The 15,606-nt window shown below is 38.2% G+C and overlaps 1 pseudogene; it reads left to right on the forward strand.

The window, feature by feature from the left end:
- The window catches only part of LOC118833857, a 60,805-nt pseudogene that overhangs the window by 7,197 nt on the left and 38,002 nt on the right, over positions 1-15,606 (forward strand).

The raw sequence follows: 15,606 nt of genomic DNA on the forward strand, positions 1-15,606 counted from the left end.
CAAGACCCTCCAAATACCTACAAAATGGCTCTGAACAAATTCTAGAACTGCAGATCCCATGAAATAGCCAAGGGAAGCAGGGCTCCAGCCCAGGACAGCCTGGATGGTCACTGGGTAAGGTCTATCACACGGAGCTGGGGGTGGAGCAGAGCAGAGCCCAGTGTGGGCTGTGGCTGGACCAACCAGACCAGGAGCTGGCAGAACAGGCCCTAGCACCCTGAATCAGTGAGCTGTGGCAGTTAACAGACTTCTCAACACACAAAAACTAAAGACAACAGCGAAGATTAGTGGGGAAAAACTTCAGTGACAGAGTGAAAGGAGTTCATGGTTCGGCCACCACCCTGGGGGCAGTGGAGGTGGTACAGCTACAGAGCTACAGCTACAGTTGCTTCCAGTCCCAGGCCTACCTGGTGGGAGGAATTAAGTGGTGAATTCAAGCGGGAGTGCAGAGGCTGTTCAGATCTGAGTAGCGGTCCAGGTTGGCGGCTCTTGGAGAAGGAGGAGTCCTGGTGTAACAGAGCTTAATGTGTAGAAAAAGTCTGGTAAACAACAGCACAGCCCCTCAAGCTTGGGACAAAGTACTCTCTGCACTACAAGCAGTCATACCCCGATGAAAAACTCAATGGTCAAGTAGTTGTCTGGGAACACGGCCAGGCAGCGAAAAAGGACTCGGATTCAGACTCACAGTTTGAAATCTTTCTTTGGTGACAAAGAATACCAAAAGTTACATCAAGAAGAAGTCAACAAAGTCAAAGAGCCTACATCAAAAGCCTCCAAGCAAAACATTAACTGCTCTCAGGCATGGAAGAGCTCAAAAAGGATTTGGAAAAGTAAGTTAGAAAAATAGAGGAAAAATTGGGAAGGGAAATGAGAGTGATGTGAGAAAAACATGAAAAACAAGTCAATGACTTGCTAAAGGAGACCCCCCAAAAATACTGAAGAAAATAACACCTTAAAAAGTAGACTAAGTCAAATGGCAAAAGAGCTCCAAAAAGCCAATGAGGAAAAGAATACCTTGAAAGACAGAATTAGCCAAATGGAAAAGGAGGTCCAAAAAACCACTGAAGAAAATACCACCTTAAAAATTAGATTGGAACAAGCAGAAGATAGTAACTTTATCAGAAATCAAGACATTATGAAACAAAAGCAAAAGAATGAAAAAAATGGAAGACAATGTGAAATATCTCATTGGAAAAACCATTGACCTGGAAAATATATCCAGGAGAGATTATTTTAAAATTATTGGACTACCTGAAAGGCATGATCAAAAAAGAGCCTAGATATCATCTTTCAAGGAATTATCAAGGAGAACTGCCCTGATATTCTAGAAGCAGAGGGTAAAACAGAAATTGAAAGAATCCACAGATTGCCTCCTTAAAAAGATACCAAAAAGAAATCTTCTAGGAATATTGTCACAGAAATTCCAGAATTTCCAGATCAAGGAGAAAATACTGCAAGCAGCCAGAAAGATACAATTTGAGTATTGCGGAAACACAATCAGGATAATACAAGATCTAACAGCTTCTACATTAAGGGAAAGAAGGGCTTGGAATATGATATTCTGGAGGTCATTGGAGTTAGGATTAAAACCAAGAATCACCTACCCAGCAAAACTGAATGTCATGCTCCAAGGCAAAATATGGATTTTCAATAAAATAGGGGACTTTCAAGCTTTCTCAGTGAAAAGACCAGAGCTGAATAGAAAATTTGACTGTCAAACACAAGAATCAAGAGAAGCATGAAAAGGTAAATAAGAAAGAGAAATCATAAGGGACTTAGTAATGTTGAACTGTTTTGTTTACCTTCCTACATGGAAAACTGATGCATAAATTCATGAGACCTCCATATTAGGGTACCTGAAAGGAATAGATATAGATAGATATAGATATAGATATAGATAGATAGATAGATATAGATATAGATATATATACAGATATAGATATATATGTAGACAGAGGGTGAGTTGAATATGAAGGGATGATATCTAAAAAACTAAAATCAAATTAAGGGATGAGGGAGGAATATATTGAGAGAGGGACAAAGGGAGAGATAGAATGGGGTAAATTATCTCACATAAAAGTGGCAAGAAAAAGCAATTCATTGGAGGGGAAGTGGGAGCAGGTGATGGGGAATGAGTGAATCTTGCTCTCATCATATTTGACCTGAGGAGGGAAGAACATACACACTCAATTGTGTATCTTACCCCATAGGAAAAAAAGAGGAAGGAGATGAAAAGGGGGAACTACAGAAGGGAGGGCAGATAGGGGGAGGAGGTAATCCAAAGCAAACACTTTCACAAAGGGACAGGGTTAAAGGAGAAAATTGAATAAAGGGGGATAGGATAGGAAGGAGCAAAATATAGTTAGTCTTTCACAACATGAGTATTGTGGAAGGGTTTTACATAATGATACGCATGTGGCCTATGTTGAATTGCTTGCCTTCTTAATGAAGGTGGGTGGGGAGGGAAGAGGGGAGAGAATTTGTAACTCAAAGTTTTAAAAGTAGACATTCAAAAACAAAAAAAAAAAGGTTTTTGCATGCAACTAGAAAATAAGATACACAGGCAATGGGGCGTAGAAATTTATCTTGCCCTACAAGAAAGGAAGGGAAAAGGGGATGGGAGGGGAGTGGGGTGACAGAAGGGAGGGCTGACTGGGGAACAGGGCAACCAGAATATACACCACCTTGGAGTGGGGGGGAAGGTAGAAATTGGGACACTAGTTCACTGTTGGTGGAGTTATGAACTGATCTAATCATTCTGGAGAGCAGTTGGAAACTATGTACAAAAGGCACCTAAACTGTGCATACTCTTTGATCCAGCAAGACTATTGCTAAGCCTGTATCCCAAAGGGAATAGGGCCTACATGTGCAAAAATATTTATAGCAGCCCTTTACATACTGGTAATATTTTGTAAACTGAGGATATGGACATGAATGGGGAATGGCTGAACAAAGTATATGAAGGTAATGGAATAGCACTGTGCAATAAGAAATTATGGACAGGCAGATTTCAGAAAAACCTGGAAAAACTTGTGTGAACTGATGCATAGTGAAATAAGCAGAACCAGGAAAATTAATGTAGAAAGCTTCGGCAACATTGTGTGATGATCTACAATGAGTGACTCACTCATGAAGGAAAATGCTATTCATATACAGATAAAGAGCTGATCTCTTATGAATGCAGATTAAAACATAATTTTTTTACCGACTTTATTCTTTCTCATGATTTTTTTTCCTTTTTGGTCTGTTTTTTCTTTTACAATTTTGACTAATATGGAAATATTTTGCATGATAGCACATGTATAAAGTATGTCAAATTGCCTATCATTTTCAGAAGAGGGGAGGAAGGGTAAAAATTTTGGAACTAAAAATTTTGTAAAAATAAATGCTAAAATATTAAATGATATGTAATAAAGGAAAACTAACATATTATTAAGCTTAAAAATCAAAACAAAAAAGAACAATTAATTCCAATACTATATTAACTGTTTGGAAAAATAGGCAAAGAAGGCAAAACAGGCAAATTCTTTTTATGACACATTTCGTGCTGATACCTAAACTAGGAAGAGCCAAAAAAGAGAAGGAAAATTAAAGAATGATTTCCCTGAGGAATACTGATTCAAAAATTTTAAATAAAATATTAGCAAAGAGATTACATCAATTTATCATGAGGATTATATACTACGAACAGGTAGGATTTATAACAGGAATGCCGAGCTGGCTTGATATTAGGAAAACTATCAGCCTAATTGACCATATCAATAACAAAACTTACAAAAATCATATTATTATCTCAATATATGCAGAAAAAGCCTTTGACAAAATACAACATCCATTGCATTTTTAAGAAATGGAAAGCATAGGCTCAAAGGGAACATTCCTTAAAATGATAACCACCAGCAATCATTATATGTAATGGGGATAAGCTAGAAGCTTTCCCAGTAAGATAAGGGCTGAAACAAGAATGCCCATTATCACCACTATTATTCAATATTGTACTACAAATGTTAGCTTCAACAATAAGAGAAGAAAAGGAAATTGAAGGAATTCAAATAGGTAATGACAAAACAAAACTATCACTCTTTGCTGATGATATGATAGAATACTTAGAAAATCCTAGAGAGTCAACTTAAAGATTACTTTAAATAATTAACAACTTTAGAAAAACTGCAGGATATAAAATAACCACACATAAATCATCAGGATATATATACACATACATATGTGCATATATATATTTGCATATATATGAAGCCAACAAATGCCAGCAGCAACAGAAAGAGAAATTCCATTTAAAATAAATGTAGAAAATTTAAAATATTTGGGATTCCACCTGCCAAGACCAATCCAAGGAGTATAGGAATACAATACAAATTCACACAAATAAAATCAGGTGGATTTCAGAAAAACCTGAAAAGACTTACATTAAGTCATGCTGAGTGAAGTGAGTAGAACCAGAAAAACATTGTACTTAGTAGCAACAAAAATGTTTGATGGGTAACTATGATAGAAGAAACTCTTCTCAGAAATACAATGATTTAAGATAATTCCAAAAGACTTGTGATAGGAAATGCTATCCACATCCAGAGAAAAAAGTACAGAGTCTGAATAAAGATCAAAGCATGCTATTTTCACTTGTTTTTTGTAGTTTTTCTAATTTGTTTTGATTCTTCTTACACAACATGAATAATGTAGAATATATATTTAATATGAAGGTACATGGGGTATGGCAAGCAGGGTGGGACTTTTTTGTCTTCTGTTTTGGAGTGCTTCTCAGCAGTAAGACAATTAAGCACCTTTGAGTCTTGCCTTTGTTTCAATCAAGAGTCTTTGGCTGAATTAGGAGTCTGACGACCTGTTTAAGTCAGGGGGAAGGCTTAGGTGACATGTGTTTGAGTCACATAGTTGTGACAACATCTGACCCTAAAGAAGTGTATATATACTCTCAGGTTAGCCTTTTGCTTGGGGCACACTCATGGGAGGAGTGTTGGTGTGAAGACGCTGGGTAACCACTAAAGAGCCCCTCCTATGGCTTTGAAAGACCCATATGTTAGTGCTTCTCTCTATGTTAATTATTTATGTAATATCTTGCTCAGATGGCTAGAAGCCTGTATGTTGATTCGTGTTATTTTGCTCTGTTTATATGATTTCTGTTTTTAATTTCTGTTTGTGTTTTCTCTGAAGTTCAGGGTGCTGACATTTGCCCCTGAACTAAGTCAATAATATGTGTATATTTAACTAAAATGAGATTTTAAATCCCTTCAGTTGCTTTCCTTTAAAAAGCAGATCAAAGAACCTGTGCTAGCAGCCCTCCTGTGTGCTGATGTTACTGGTCTTCCACAGCCACAGTAGCGGCAAGTAGAATTGTTGTTACAACATGTATAACCTATATCAGACTGTTTGCTGTCTTGGGGATGGAGTTACAGATGGAAGCAGAAAAATTTGGAAGTCAAAATCTTATAAAAGTGAATGTTGAAAATTATCTTTACATGCAATTAGAAAAAAATAAAATACTAGTAAGTGGGAAAAACAATAATCATTTAAAAGAATATTAATCATTTACTTTGAGTGACAGACTGTGCCAGGCATTAAATCACAGATTCTTAATACAGGAAATATGAAGTTTGGGGATAACAATTTTTAGAAAAATTGATTTCTTTTTTAATGCTATGTGTTTTAGGCATTTTAAAACATCATTTTGAAAAATGGTCAATAGGCTTTTCAAAAAGGCCGCTAAAAAGGTCTGTGACTCTTAACTGGTTAAGAACCCCTAAAGTAAGGAAAATGTAAAGATAAAAAAAATATCCATCATAGGTGACCTCAAGGGGCCTATTATCCACTGCAGAGAATGACATATGTTGAGATAATTGTAATTTATTTGAGAATATAGTAAGAGCAGAAGCTTATACATTGTATCAATCTATCAATCAAAGAAGTTTTTATTAAGTGCCTACAATGTTCTAGGAACTGGAATACAAATACAATGAATAGAACAATTCCCACTTTAAACAGTCCATTATAGCATAGGAAAAAGGCATGAGAGTTAAATCCAAGTTACCAAGAATCCTGGAGAAATCTCTCTCTGCTCAGAGATCAGGAAAGACTCTGTGGAAGTGATCACATTTGAGCTGGGTCAGATGTCAACAAGTAGTGACTGGGGTGAGCAGCAACCTCTAGGCAAAGTGAAGAACATAACAACAATAGAAAAATATAATTATGTTATTTTTAGCATCCTAATATAAACCATTTTAACATCATTCATTATTAAGTGTTCATGCCAATATCTGATTTTAAAATTCTTTTTGCAGGGTTTGGCAGATTTTGACATGACTTGTTTTAAAAAATATGGGAAAACGTGGGGGTGAGTACTCTAAGTAATCTTTCCATTATACCTACACATTGCTATGGTCAGTCACCCATAGCTTCCCAGTCAAACAACTACATTTGGGAAGATAGAGGTATTGTACATCTGTTTAATGCCACAGAATTCTAATTCGGGCCCATAGCATCATACCAGGTGCACCTAGTATGATATTACCCTTGTTCATGGATTCTGTACATATCCCTCTGTTTTAGTTCAGTGCTATGATAAGGTGAATGTTGAAGAAATAAGGAAACATTGCATAAAGTGCCTACCATATAAATACCTGCTGAGCAATGTAGATACAATTGTATAATTGTACAATTCAACATATAAAAAGAATAGTAGTGAAAAAAGATGATCAGACAAGTAATAACATATAGGTCAATGAAAGTAACCAATATTTAATTGAAAATTAATTTTATTTCAAAAGACTTCCACTTCAATTTACTGTCTACAATCTTAATAATTCTGACCCATGAATTTGGACCCAATGAATTTTTGATAATTCATATTTAGTAAATATCATTCTTAGTGAATATGAAGAGCTAAACAGTAGTGCCACTTTTAGAAATGTTAGAAATATTTTGTGATACATGATTATACATAGAACTGTGAATTACATAATACGGAACTAATCTCACTTTAATTTCCATGAGTAACCAATGATATAGTGGTTAACATTAATGTAGTCCTTGATACCCTGTCAGTCTGTACCTTCCTATCAGCTACCTCAGATAATAGAGAGTTGGGAAGCTGGCCAAAATCCTCTCCAAATCTTGGCTCTTGAGCACTAACACTAATGTTTTACTTTTACTAGTCAGCCACATGACACATGGTCCAATAACAGGGAATATAACTAAAAAGCAATGGAAATTAATCAGCAACAGAAGATGGCTTTCACAAACTTTGAGCTCATCCTCCACAAACACATTAAAATTCAATGAGAAGAAGAGATATTCATTGGAATTGTTCCTGTACTACTACACCTGGGTACTTATGTGGACAGAGTACATGTATGAAGTGATAAGTATATAGGGAGCATATATGAACAAGACATATAGAGACACCTAATGTCAGCAAAGCTGCATAGCTGCCAATGTCCTTTCTGATGCTATTGTGCTACTCTATTAGACTGATACCTCACCAATCATCGTTCACAAGGTTTTTTCTCCTTGTGTTTCATTTTAGTTGCTTTGGTACACTGAGATTCTAAATTCTATCTTAAAGTCTCAAGAAGGTAATCTACTAATTGATTCTGCATACGTATTCACAATCATGGTCATCCATGGTCACTTTATCACTTTAGGTGAAAATACCCACAATGCTTCATCCTGAGTACTTTTGCTTATTCTAATCACTCCAATTTTTTCCCATGCCCACTCCAACCAAATTTTTCATCACCTATTTCTTCTGTCCTTCAAAGAACCTTTATCCTATCACCTACCAACTTTCCTACACATCTCTAAACTTTTCAACTAGCTTGATTTCTTTTTTTTTTAATTTTTTAAATTTTTTGGTGTTTTTTTAAATACATTTATTTAACATATTTAGTTTTCAGCATTGATTTTCACAAGAGTTTGAATTACAAATTTTCTCCCCATTTTTACCTTCCACCCACTCCAAGAGGGCGTATATTCTGGTTGCCCTGTTCCCCAGTCAGCCCTCCCTTCTGTCACCTCACTCCCCTCCCATCCCCTTTTCCCTTCCTTTGCTGTAGGGCAAGATAAATTTCTATGCCCCATTGCCTGTGTATCTTATTTTCTAGTTGCATGACTTTTTTTTTTTGTTTTTGAACATCTGTTTTTAAAACTTTGAGTTCCAAATTCTCTCCCCTCTTCCCTTCCCACCCACCCTCCCTAAGAAGTCAAGCAATTCAACATAGGCCACATGTGTATCATTATGTATAACCCTTCCACAATACTCATGTTGTGAAAGACTAACTATATTTTGCTCCTTCCCAACCCATCCCCCTTTATTGAATTTTCTCCCTTGACCCTGTCCCTTTTGAAAGTGTTTGTTTTTGATTACCTCCACCCCCATCTGCCCTCCCCACCATCATCCCCCCCCTTTTTTATCTTCTTCCCTCTTCTTTCCTGTGGGTAAGATACCCAATTGAGTATGTATGGTATTCCCTCCTCAGGCCCAATTTGATGAGAGCAAGATTCACTCCTTCCCCCCTCACCTGCCCTCTCCCCTCCTCCCACAGAACTGCTTCCTCTTGCCACCTTTATGCAAGATAATCCACCCCATTCTATCTCTCCCTATCTCCCTCTCTCAATATATTCCTCTCTCATCCCTTAATTTGATTTTATTTCTTTTAGATATCTTCCCTTCATCTTCACCTCACCCTGTGCCCTGTCTCTCTCTCTCTCTTTCTCTCTCTCTCTCTCTCTCTCTATACATATATATATATATATACACATATATACACATACATACATACATACATATTCACTTATATATATACATAAACATATATAAATGCATATTCCCTTCTGCTACCCTAATACTGAGGTCTCATGAATCATATACATCATCTTTCCATGAAGGAATGCAAACAAAACAGTTCAACTTTAGTAAGTCCGTTGCAATTTCTTTTTCTTATTCTTTTTCTTGATTACCTTTTCATGCTTCTATTGATTCTTGTGTTTGAAAGTCAAATTTTCTATTCAGCTCTGGTCTTTTCACTGAGAAAGCTTGAAAGTCCTCTATTTTATTGAAAATCCATATTTTGCCTTGGAGCATGATACTCAGTTTTGCTGGGTAGGTGATTCTAGGTTTTAGTCCTAGCTACATTGACCTCTGGAATATCGTATTCCAAGCCCTTCAATCTCTTAATGTAGAAGCTGCCAGATCCTGTGTTACCCTGATTGTTTTTTCCACAATATTCAAATTGTTTCTTTCTGGCTGCTTGCGGTATTTTCTCCTTGGCCTGGGAGGTCTGGAATTTGGTGACAATATTCCTAGGAGATTTCTTTTTGGGATCGATTTGGGGAGGTGATCGATGGATTCTTTCAATTTCTATTTTGTCCTGTGGCTCTAGAATATCAGGGCAGTTCTCCTTGATAATTTCTTGAAAGATGATATCTAGGCTCTTTTTTTGATCATGGCTTTCAGGTAGTCCAATAATTTTTAAATTATCTCTCCTGGATCTATTTCTATATCTATATCTATCTCTCCTGGATCTAGGTCAGTGGTTTTTCCAATGAGATATTTGACATTGTCTTCCATTTTTTCATTCCTTTGGTTCTGTTTTATAATATCTTGATTTCTCATAAAGTCACTAGCTTCCACTTGCTCCAATCTAATTTTTAAGGTAGTATTTTCTTCAGTGGTCCATTGGACCTCCTTTTCCATTTGGCTAATTCTGCCTTTCAAGGCATTCTTCTCCTCATTGGCTTTTTGGAGCTCTTTTGCCATTTGAGTTAGTCTATTTTTTAAGGTGTTGTTTTCTTCAGTGTATTTTTCAGTATTTTTTTGTCTCCTTTAGCAAGTCATTGACTTGTTTTTCGTGGTTTTCTCGCATCTTTCTCATTTCTCTTCCCAATTTTTCCTCTACTTCTCTAACTTGCTTTTCCAAATCCTTTTTGAGCTCTTCCATGGCCTGGGACCAGTTCATGTTTTTCTTGGAGGTTTTTGGTGTAGGCTCTTTGTTAACTTCTTCTGTCTTTATGTTTTGCTCTTCTTTGTCACCAAAGAAAGAATCCAAAGTCTGAGACTGAATCTGGGTGTGTTTTTGCTGCCTGGCCATATTCCCAACCAACTAACTTGACCCTTGAGTTTTTCAGCGGGGTATGACTGCTTGTAGACTAAAGAGTTCTGTGTTCCACGTTTGGGGGGGATGTGCCAGCTCTGCCACACCAGCACTCCTCCTTCCCCAAGAACCCCCAAACCGAATTGTACTTAGATCTTTAGCAGGCTGTGCACTCCTGCTGTGATCCGCCACTTAATTCCTCCCACTAGGTGGGCCTGAGGCCGGAAGCAACTGCAGTTGTAGCTGCCCCACCTCCGCTGCCACGCTGCCAGGGGGTAGTGGCCGAACTGTGAACCCCTTCCACTCCCGCAGCTTTTCCCACTAACCTTCTCTGTTGTCTTTGGTGTTTGTGGGTTGAGAATTCTCGTAACTGCTGCAGCTCACTGATTCGGGGCTCTAGGGCCCACTCCGCCTGGCCCCTGGTCTGGTTGTTCTGTGCTGCTCATGCTGGGCTCTGCTCTGGTCCGTTCCTAGCTCCCAGCTCCCAGCTCCGTGTGGGATAGACCTCACCCAGAGACCATCCATGCTGTCCTGGGCTGGAGCCCTGCTTCCCTCTGCTGTTTTGTGGGTTCTGCAGTTCTAGAATTGGTTCAGAGCCAATTTTTTTATAGGTTTTTGGAGGGACTCAGCGGGGAGCTCACGCTACTCCCTGCTTTCCAGCTGCTATCTTGGCTCTGCCCCTCCTTGCTTGATTTGTAATTCCCTGATTTAATAGAGACCTGACCATATCTTAAAAATAGCATATCTCTTAAAATGCTTTCTGCTCTGTCTCCTCCACCCCCTACTCATATGATTAGAAGATGAAGAAGGCAAATTCCATAACCATCACTGCTGTTTCCAGATCATTCTTCTTCCACTATCCTTTAAACACTTTCCCCTTTATGTGCTCACTTCCAAATAACTTTTCCAACTTTTTTAATGATCTTGGTGCTAGGTTCACCATCTTCTCCTCCATATACTCTCTGTGCTTGGCTAATAAAGTGTAATTCAGCTGAAAGGCTAACCATTCAACTCCTCAACCTCTACAGCTCCAAAGAGTTCCTTTTCCCACCTCTAGTCTGTAGGTTCACACATTTGAACTAATAATCTCACTAATATCAAAATCTAGAACTGAAATTCCACAATTCAACCACCAACTTATTTCCTTTTTTAAAAAAAAGTTTAATTTTATTTTAGACTCAAGGGCCAGGACACAAATATAGAATAGAGAAAAGGAACAAAAAATATCATAAACTTAAATATTGAAACTTAAATACAAGGTAAGAAAGAAAAAAAGCATGTCATGTTGTGTTGAGAATTGCCCATCTTTGCTCCCTTGTGAGGTTTTTTGTTCTCTGCTGTACACTTTTTTACTTTATTATTTTTCCCCTCCCTCCAACCCCCAAGACTGCAATAAATTTTAGATATGTTTCTCTATAGCTATAGATATATACATATAAATATACATATATACATACATATGTAGACATATACTTTCCCAAACATACACTATTCCTGATCTTTGTTTTTATATTTGTGAATATGTCTTGTTTCCTATCCCTCCTGATTCCTCTATTTTAGTACTACCAATCACCTTGCCCTCATATTACTTGCGTATCCCCCTCCAAGGATCCCTTCCCTATCCTACAAGTCCCAGAAATCTAAATGCCCTTTAACCTATTCCCTCTAAACGCTCCCCTCTAAAAATCCTTCCCTTGTTCTCTGCTCCTCTCTATACGCCTACCATTTTATTTCTTTTAAATTATACTCTTCTGAATATATATATATACATATACATATACATATATATATATATATATGTCCCATTCCCAATTAAATTAGTTAACCAGATCTACCAGCCCTCCTACCCCATCTAATTCCACTGTATCTGTTTTTTTTTTATTTCACCTCATTTGTGTAAAATAGTAACTCTTTTTAGTTGTTTCTAAATGGTTTTACTTTTTAAATTCATATCATAGTCCGGTTTACCCCTTTCTTTCTGAAGAGCTCCTCAATTATTACATTATAGCCTTGGGGTATGGGAAATCGTGCCTCTTGCCCCAGATCTTCAGTTCTACCCTCTAGCCTGGAACCAAAGCCAAACCTCCAATGTCCTGTAAGTGCCCACAGCCAGGGCCTTTCTGCCCCACTGCTTCTGCATTTACTGTGCCTGGGCTGGTTCCTTCTCACCCCCACCATTCTTCGCTGTACAGCTGGGTCTGGCATTCTTTGTCAGCAGAGGTTCCCTCAGTCTTCCTGGCCTTAAATGCCCAACTCCCCTCACTTTCCTGGAGTGATAACTTCCTGCAGCTGGGGCTAAGACAGACTCTCAAACCACCTAACCCCAGGACTTGCCACTAGTTGTTTTAGTGGCTTGCCTTTTGCTGCTTGTAGTTAAAATGGAACCTAGCCTGGGGGTGTTTACTCTTTGCAGTAAACAAACCTTGTCCTGGGATTTTTCTTTGAATCTTCTCAAATTGTCCCAGGAAGATCCTGGTTATGCCCCTATTCTTCTTTGTCTCCTCCCACACTTTGTTCACCCTAAGGTGCTATTTTAAATATTTTGTGGGGGAAAATTTTGAGAGCTTGGAATTTTCTGACCTACTCCACAATCTTCCCAGAATCCTCTCTCAACTCATTTCCTTGTAGCTAATCCACTCCCTCCCACCAAACCTAGTAGTCCTCATTCTTATTGTACATGATTGTCCTTTACCATTTTCCTTTTCTGTTTCCTCTCCTTTGGTTTTATTTGTCTCAGTGTTTGGCTTGGACGTTATTTTTTGGTACATTAATTCTTTCCTACCTACCTCCTTTTCTAGTATCCTTCAAACTCTCTTCTTCTCACAATCCCACTTCCAAACCTTCATTGTAGGTAGAATCTCAATGAGAGAGTTCCCTACTTCTGTTATGGGACAATAGACCAATCATAGAAAAATTGGGTCAGTTTTACCCAATTCAAATCCATGGTACATAACCTTAGCTTGGAACCCAGGTGGCATAGTAGAGTGTCAGGCTTGAATCTGGTTGCCCTGATTTCAAATTCCACCTCAGATATTTACTACCTGTGTGACCTCAAACAAGTCACTTAACCCTGTTGGCCTCATTTTCCTCATTTCTAAAATAAACTGGTGAAGGAAATGGCAAACTACTCCAGTATACTTGCAAGAAAGCACCAAATGGGTCACGAAGATTTGCACATGACTGAAATGACAAACAGCAACAATACTGAATTATGTTTTTATTTATTTTGTTAAACAATTTCCAATTTCTTTTTAATCTGCTGACCAAGACTTTTAAAGCTACTTGTAGATCATCTATGAGTTTGAAACCTCTGATATACACTTTTTTTTAATTTTTTGTACCTTTCAGGGCTATATTTAGCTGCATTTTATCCTTCTTGTCTCAGATTCTTTCAGTTTCCTGGAATTTTGAATTTCATCTTGGCAACATCTCTCAAATCCCTTTGATATTCCTATTGACACCACTACCAATATTAGTATTAGTTGTTATTACCAGTCATACACAGTGTTGTAGCCTTCTGATGGAACTGTTCCTGCCTAGACTCTCCCTTCTACTTGGTCCATCAAAAATTTTTTTTTTAAATATTTACTTATTTTTAACATTCCTTTAAAATATTTGATTTTGAAATAATTGCCCTCTCTCCAGTCTCTCCCTGAGCCACTGAGAAGGCCAAGTAATATGACATCAATTACATATATGAAATCATGCAAAATATATATCCACATTAGCATGGTCCATAAGACCCCCAAGAAAAAGAAAGTGAAAAACAATATGGTTCATCAGTTCTTCCTCTGGGGGTGGATGTCATTTTTCATCATGAATGGGCCCTTTGGGTTTTTCTTGGGTCATCTAGTCCATTTTTAATATAATTCCCAGAATAACCTTTCTTGTGTATAAATCTGTTTAGGTTCATATTTCTGCACAGAAGTCCTCCCTGGCTCCCTATTGCTTCCTAAGTAAAATTCAAAAATTACTTCCTGATGTTCAAGACTCTTCCTCACATGCTACCACCTCACCTTCCCAGGCTTACTTCCTATTAGTACCCTCTAAGCACTTTGTTCTTTATCAAGACTGGATGACTCTTTGGTGCCCAAACACACTTGCCACTCATGTCACTTTGACTGCTCAGGCAGTTTGCTGCCATTGAAATGCACTCTTCCCTTCCTTTTCCTACTGAGTGCCTGATCATTCTTTAAAACTCAATTCAAATGTTACCTCCTCAATGAAACTATTTCCTTTCCCCAACATGCCTAACAAGAAAAAGAACAAGAACAGCGGTGATGAAATCTATTCATTAAGGTTTTCAAAGTATTTTAAAAATTTATCTTACTGATCCTCACAACAACTCTCTAAGGCTGATGGTACACTTTTCTTCATTTTGCCAGTGAGGAAATCAAGTTTGAAAGAGGTTTGAAAGAGACTTGCACAGGGTCACAGAACTAGGAAGGGTCTGAGGCTAGATCCTAACTTTAGCATGCACTAAGTGTTTCATAAATATTCTCAGACGAATTTTATTTTCGATTCTTGGTTCACTTCCTCATCTTTAAATAAGACAAATATAAGGCAGCAGTGAGCTCTCATGGCCATCAATTTATAGTTTCTACTTGCAATCTCTGTTAAGAACAGTGAAATTTGGGGAGTGATGCAATTTGTTCCATTTTGGGGTATAGGTTTTTTGATGGTAGACAACCAGTACTGGCCATCATGGACCCAGAGACTATCAAAGCAGTGTTGGTAAAAGAGTGTTATTCTGTCTTCACCAATCGTCGGGTAAGTAACAGTAGAAGAGTAATGCTAGCAGCAATGGGGAAAGTACACTAAGCATATTAAGGATCACACCATAGGCATTTTTCACTATTGACATTCTTGTAGAAGGGAGGGCAGGCAAGATAAACTAGTTGAGGGTAAAGCAGGTTTAACTGGAGAGAGAAGGCAGCTCTTATTGTGTGATTTCAACTCCCATCAACATCTCTTGGGCCCAAAAACTTGGGAATTGTGATGCCTCCCCAACAACTAGACTTGCTTATAATGTAGCCCACAGGGCCACCATTAAAGGGAAAGGTCCCTGTGGAAAATGGGCCTGCTCTCCTCTTCTCCGCAGGAAATAACTGTTGACCAGCTGCCTCCAAAGAGACAGATGGGCAAAGGAGACATCAACTGGGAAGGTTCCCCCAATCCTCTTTTTCTGCTTTTGGCTAGGCATTCCTAGGCATGATGCTTGGTGGAGGTGGGAAGGATTTTGAGGAGGAGGTGCTGGCCATCCCCACCTATTGTCAAATAATTGTCTCAGGTGTGACAGCCCAGCCAGAATAACTGAACTCACTGATTCCATGAAGAAGAGATAGGTGGTGATCATATGATATATTATAGGGGACAACCAAGGACATGGCAACTAGTACACCTGGGAGTAACATTGCCTTTAGCCTAGTACACCCAGCCATCATTCTGGGAAGCAATCTCTGTGGTGCTGCACACTGAAAACAGATCC

The sequence above is a fragment of the Trichosurus vulpecula genome, chromosome 1 (genome assembly GCF_011100635.1).
Source record: "Trichosurus vulpecula isolate mTriVul1 chromosome 1, mTriVul1.pri, whole genome shotgun sequence".
Classification (NCBI taxonomy): domain Eukaryota; kingdom Metazoa; phylum Chordata; class Mammalia; order Diprotodontia; family Phalangeridae; genus Trichosurus; species Trichosurus vulpecula.